Consider the following 7415-nt stretch of genomic DNA (forward strand, 5'->3'; position numbering starts at 1 on the left):
ACTAGTACCAAATCAAGTATGGAGTAATTTTCTATTGTGTTGGGCAAGTGATGGATCTTGATATTTCTATATAATAGCAAATATTATTCCTAAATTTAATGTACGTGAGCTGAAATTTTATAAGTATCCTCTCTCATTTAGATGTTGTTTTATTTAACATATATCGTATTGTACTACATATCAACATGTTACTAATTCTATAATCGGAAGAGGCAGAAAAAAAAAGTAATACTGTTAATTGGAGTATTGATATGTCGTTAATATAGTAACATCTATCTATTGTATGTTATGATTAATTCTACACATATTTGTAATCGAAAGAGGCAAATAGTGTAATAATTATTTATAACAAGTAAGGTAACCGAAAGGGACTTACTACAAGAGCGAGAGAGCATATCTTTCAGTCCAGTACATATTTTTGATTCTTTAATATTACTATTTTGATGATTAAATTACATAACCGAGAGGAGTGCATTTAATTGCTCAACTTCAGTAATTATATATAAATATACTTGTGAGAGATATTTATACATATGTGAGAAATAGAAATTGAGGAATAAAAAAATTTGCTTTGTATAGAAATATCGAGTGAAGTCAGAATCCCAACACCTTTTTAATATATTGAGAAAAATCAACGAAACATATATTTTCTCTATTTCACGTTGTTAATTAGTTAATTCACCACTCAACTCTTTCTGACTTTTTCAAATAGTAGTTAAAACGAGAAATGTTTGTAGAATAGATAAATCAATCTCTGTGGGTTTGACATATTTCTATGCTATAATTTGGCAGTGAACGAGGTAAAAATATATATACACGTCAGCGACTCGTCAAATTTTTGGCGCCGTTATCGGGAATTGATAAAGTCTACTACAAATTAATTATTTTACTACTAATTTGAATTTTGTGGATTTAATTATTTTAATTTTAAAGTAAAATTTCAGGAAGTATATGACTCGTTCTTCTTCAAGAGAGATAATTACATATAACCATGAATTGAAAAATTTCTACGGCTATTGCGAAAAGAACAAGCTTATCAAACTTAATTTTCTTTACAAAAAGAAATGGAACACAAAGAGCTTAATAATAATAATAACAACCCACTTCCACCATATCATGTGGAAGAACAATTCGATGAGGTAATACCACAACGTGATAGGATACTTAGAGATTATGCAAGACCAGACCATTTTGAGGGCGAATCAAGTGTGAGGAGGCCACCTATAGTGGCAAATAATTTTGAAATTCTCACAGACTTGATTCAAGCTACTCAAAATTCATGTCAATTTACCGGTGATGCAATTGAAGATCCACACACCCATTTAATTGACTTCCTTGAATTGGTTGAGACATGTAAGTATAATGGAGTCACAACTGATGTTATCAGGTTGCAACTTTTTCCTTTTTCATTAAAGGGAGAAGCCAGGACATGGTAGTGAAGCTTACCAAGAGGGTCCATTACTACATGGGATCAAATGACTCAAAATTTCTTAACAAGTATTTTTCACTTGCAAAAATAATTAAAATAAAGCAAGAAATTAATAATTTTTTACAAACAAATACTGAATCTGTGTATCAAGCATGGGAAAGGCTAAGAGCAATGTTAAGAAAATATTCACACCATGGAATTTTTGATCCTGATATTTTATATATTTTTTATTATGGTCTTAAACCCTCTGCAAGAAATGTAATTGATGCAGCATTGGGATGGTCTATAATGAGCAAAAAACCCGCGGAAGCCATACAATTACTCAATGAAATTTCAGAAAATGCCGTTCAATGGCCATCTGACAGAATAATTATTAAAAAGGCAGCAGGAGTCAATCAAGTTGAGGCTTTAACTTCATTGACACAACAAATTACAGCTCTTACACAAAAATTTAAGGCATTTCAGGTAAGTTCTCAATCGTCACTTCAACTTGAAAATTGTGACGTCTGCGGAGGTAATCACCCTAATCATGAATGTCAAGCTTTCATACAAAGTGAAGAACATGTCAATGTTATTGTCTAGAAAAACAATTATCAATTTGGTAGTCCCTTAGCGCAAAAACATCCAGGATTTCAATGGAGTAATCCTAATGGTGTTGAAAATTCTCAAAGATTTTTCAACCAAAAGTAGCAAGCACAGGGACCACCTGGTTTTCAAAATCAAGTAAAAGGACAACAAAATTTTCAATAATACCAACAACAAAATCAAAGAACTCATCAAGATAGTCTTGAGAACATGATGTACAAATTCATTAAAGCTATTGATGAGAAGGTTGAAAGCCACCATTCAGCCATCAAAAACTTGGAATTCAAGTAACTCAATTAGCAACTCTTATTTCTGGACAAATTCAAGGTGCTTTGCCAAGCAACACTGAGAAAAACCCAAAAAAGAACCTAAAAGCTATTTCTCTGCGCTCAGGTAAACATCTCGATAACCCATATGAAGGAAAACACAGAAATTCACAAAATGAAGAACAGGTAAATAAAGAAGAAAATAAAGAAAAAGTTGAACTTTCAGAAAAAATAAAAGAAAAGAAGGTGCAAGAAATCCTATTAATAACAAATCCTTATTCTGTACCTCTTCCTTTTCCCCAAAAGATGAAAAGAGAAAAACTTGACAAACAATTTCCAAAGTTTCTTGAGATCTTAAAGCAAATATACATTAACATACCTTTCACAGACGCTTTGACGCAAATGCTTTCATATGCTAAATTTTCTAAAGATATTTTATCAAATAAAAGAAAATTAGATGAAGTTTTCGTAGTTAAGCTTACAAAAAAATGTAGTGCTATACTTCAAAATAAGCTCCCAGAGAAACTCGGAGATCCCGAAAGTTTTACAATTCCTCGTACTTTAAGAGGTGCTCATTTTGAAAAAGATTATGTGATTCAGAAGCTTCAATATATCTAATGCCCTTTTCAATTTTCAGAAAATTAAAACTTGGTGAAATAAAAGACATTGGCGTATCTCTTTAATTAGCCGATCAAAGTATTAAAAAACCTAAAGGAATAGTTGAAGATGTTTTAGTGAGAGTTGATAAATTTGTGTTTCCTGTGGATTTTATAGTACTTGAAATGGAAGAAAACACTAAGGTGTCATTAATTTTAGGAAGACCATTTCTTGCAACAGGAAGAGCGATTATTGACGTTCATCAAGGACAATTAATATTACGAGTTGAAGAAGAAAGAGTAATCTTTGACATGCAGAAAATAATGAAGTTTCCTGAGAAGGAATCGCCATCCTCTTGTTTTCATATTGACTTGATAGATAGTCTTGTAGATGAATACAAAGAGGATCAGTTAATTTTCAATTCATTAGAAAGATGCTTGATCAAGTCAAGTACCACAAACGATGAAAATCACATGATAAAAGAAGCAGAAACATTAGAGAAAAATATCAAAAATGAGGAAGTTTCACTAGAAAAAGTTCAATCCAAAATTGAACTCAAAACTCTCACTTCCCATTTGAAATGTTTTTTTCTTGAATCTGAATTATTTTCGGTAATCATATCCTCTTCTTTATCTACAGAACAGGAAAACAAATTAATTGATGTGTTGAAAGAACATAAAACAGCTTTAGGATGGACTATAGCTGATATCAAAAGAATAAGTCCAGCTATTTTCATGCATAGAATTTTTATGGAAGATAATTACAAACCAATAGTTCAACCTTAGAGGAGATTCAATCAAAAAATGCAAGAAGTTGTCAAAAATGAGGTGGTAAAACTTTTAGTAACCGGTATTATTTACCCAATATATGATAGTCCTTGGGTGAGTCCTGTACAAGTGGTACCAAAGAAAGGAGGCATTACAGTAATTAAAAATAAAAATAATGAAATCATACCAAACAAAACTATAACAGGATGAAGAGTCTGTATTGATTATAGACGACTTAATGAGGCAGCAAGAAAGGACCATTTTCCTCTACCTTTTATTGACCAAATGCTTAAAAGGGTTGCAGGTCATAATTTTTATTGCTTTCTTGATGGATATTCTGGATATAATCAGATATAAATTGCTTCTGAAGATCAGGATAAAACAACCTACACATGTCCCCAAGGTACGTATGCTTATAGAAGAATGTCATTCGGACTATGCAATGCTCCAGCTACGTTTCAACGTTGTATGTCAGCAATTTTCTCAGATATGACCAAAAAATTTCTTGAAATCTTTATGGATGATTTTACTCTTTTTGGTAAAACATTTGATGAGTATCTTTATTATTTAACTTTAGTGCTTAAAAGATGTGAAGAGACAAATCTAGTTCTTAACTGGGAAAAATATCATTTTATGGTAACTGAGGAAATTATTTTAGGACATAAAATCACTGCTAAAGGAATAGAAGTTGATAAAGCTAAGGTTGATCTTATAGAGAGTTTACCCCTTCCTACGACTGTAAAAGGTATTAGAAGTTTCTTAGGACACGCAGGTTTTTATAGGAGATTTATAAAAGACTTTTCAAAAATCTCAAAACCTTTGACTAACCTACTAATGAAAGATGTGAAGTTTGAATTCTCTGATGATTGTAGAAAAGCATTTGAAACTCTCACAGAACAGTTAACAAATTCTCCAATTGTTGTTGCTCCTGATTGAAATTAACCTTTTGAAATTATGTGTGATGCAAGTGATCTAACCGTTGGAGCTATATTAGGACAAAAGAAAGACAAGATATTCAGGCCTATTTACTACACTAGTAGAACTCTCAATGAAGCTCAAAGGAATTATGCTACAACTGAAAAAGAATTATTAGTAGTAGTATTTGCTTTTGATAAAATTTGTTCCTACCTAATAGGAACCAAAGTTACAGTATTCACCGATCATGCCGCTTTAAAGTATATTTTAGCAAAGAAAGATGCTAGGCCTAGATTATTAAGATGGATACTCCTTTTACATGAATTTGATCTTGAAATTAAAGATAAAAAGGTTAGAAAGTCAGGTGGCTGATCATTTATCACGTTTGGAGAATTCTCCTATCGAGTTTTTAGATATCAAGGAAGAGTTTCCCGACGAACATATCTATGCAATCACAACAGCTGTAAATCCATTGCCTTGGTTTGCTGACATCGCTAATTATTTAGTGGGAGGATGGATTCCAAAAGTTTTTTCTTACGAACAATGAAAAAAGGTTAAAAAAGAAAGTAAGATATTATGTTTAGGAAGACCCTTACTTATTAAAATTGTGTGCAGATGGCATGATAAGGTGATGCGTATCAGAAATAGAAATAAACAACATCCTAAGACATTGTCATGATGGAACTGTAGGAGGACATTATAGGGGAAAGAAGACAACAGTTAAAGTTCTAGAAACTGGAATTTTTTGGCCATCCTTATTCAAAGATACGAGGCAGTATGTCACTATGTGTGACAAGTGCCAGAGGAGTGGTAATATTTTAAAAAGAGATGAGATACCCCTTAACTCTATTCTTGTGTGTGAAATATTTTACGATAATATTTTATGGGTCCTTTTCCCATTTCAAATGGTTGTGAATACATTTTTTATAGCTGTTGACTATGTGTCAAAATGGGTAGAAGCAATGGCAACTAAGAAAAATAATGCTTGTTTTTTTGTGCTTTTCTTAAGAAAAATATATTTTCCAGATTTGAAACCCCACGAGTCATCATAAGTGATCAGGGAAACCATTTTATGAACAAACAATTTGCTAGTTTGTTGCTAAGATATGGGGTGACTCATAAAACAGGAACCCCATATCATGCTCAAACAAGAGGGCAGGTAGAAGTATCCAACAGAGAATTGAAAAGAATTTTGGAGAAAACTATCAGATCATCTCATAAAGATTGGTCGTTAAAGTTAGATGATGCTTTATGGGCATATAGAACTGCTTACAAAACTCCAATAGGCACATCTCCTTATAGATTAGTTTACGGAAAAGGTTGTCATTTACCTGTAGAATTAGAATATAAAGCTTATTAGGCTATTAAATTTTTAAATTTAAATTTGCCGAATGCAGGTAAAAATCGTCTTTTACAGCTTGATGAATTAGAAAAATTCAGATTCGAAGCATACGAAAATGCTAAGTTGTACAAGGAAAAGACAAAAAATGGCATGATAACCTCATCCATCATAAGAATTTTAAAATTCGAGATCAGGTTCTTTTATATAATAGTCGATTAAGATTATTTTCAGGAAAATTTAAATCACGATGGACAGGACTGTACTTTGTAATAGAAGTGGCTCCTTATGGTTCCATCGAAATACAACATGGAGATGGAGGAGAAAAATTTTGAGTAAATGGTCATCGTTTGAAGCCTTATGTCGCTAAAATTTTTGACAAACAGGTTTCAACAATTCTTTTTGTCGAAAATAAATAATAATAATAATAATAATAATAATAATAATAATAATAGCATAAAAAAATAATATATATATAATAAATCTCAAATTCTTGAAACTTTATACAAGTACATATTCTGCTAAGATATAATGTAAGTGCACCAACTATTTCACTTTTTTATTTGTTATTTTTAAAGAATTTTTTTTTTCAATAAAAAAAAATATATCAAAGTAAGGACAAGTATTTTTTTTCTTTATGATTATAATTACTATATTATTTTATCAAATATGTGCAAAAATTTAACTTATTTAATGAATAGTTGTTCACAAGCAATTTTAATCCATATTAAAATAACGTAATGAATTTAATAATCATAGTGTTAATGTCTTGTTATATCTCCTCAACATTTTCTTATTTCTATTTTGTTGTGGAATGATGTGTTGCATAGAGAAATATTTTTAAAGTTGTACCAAACGTGGACAAGACCATTACCTAATTCTTTACATTTTATTGATTTGAAAACAAAAAGATATGGATTGGATTTTGGTAGCAGAATATACTTGGTTCCTCTTGAAAAGTACATTGACAAAAATTTTCTTTTCCGTGTGAAGCAAGAATTAGTTCATTGGCTATGTGATCTCTGCATGTGAGTGTTGAAGGAAGGTGACTACATGGTATCTATCACTACAAACAGTAAAAATACTGTTGTTGTATCTAAGGTGACTACAAGGATTAGCTTCAGGTACTTCAAAAAGAAAAAAAAAATTCACAAAAGAGAAGTCAACTATAAGGTATATCTTCATCCTAAAAACAAGACAAGTCACTTTAATGAAGAAAAAAAATCTATACGTCCTTTCTTGCCCTTTCACTTGGATAAAAATGGTTTGAGGAACTCAAAGTGCTCTCGCAAAGCTTGACATGAGCCACTTTACTTCACCTGAAGCAGCAAAATGGGCTCGAAATAAAATTTGTCATTCCTTCGTGTTAGAAAGAGGACTTACTATTTTACCACAAGATGGTGAGCAAATTTTTCCAGTATTGGAACAAATTGAACATTTTGGTTGGACGAAATTTGCTCAAAATCCAGGTCCTGCAGTATCAACTTTAGTACGCGAATTTTATGCGAATATGGATT

The 7415-nt window shown here is 31.4% G+C and overlaps 1 pseudogene; it reads left to right on the top strand.

Moving 5' to 3' along the window:
* The first annotated feature begins 1064 nt into the window (after positions 1-1064).
* LOC124898488 lies at positions 1065-5106 on the top strand (annotated as a pseudogene).
* The last annotated feature ends 2309 nt before the right edge of the window (positions 5107-7415 follow it).

Source organism: Capsicum annuum, chromosome 1 (assembly GCF_002878395.1).
Source record: "Capsicum annuum cultivar UCD-10X-F1 chromosome 1, UCD10Xv1.1, whole genome shotgun sequence".
In the NCBI taxonomy this organism is placed as follows: domain Eukaryota; kingdom Viridiplantae; phylum Streptophyta; class Magnoliopsida; order Solanales; family Solanaceae; genus Capsicum; species Capsicum annuum.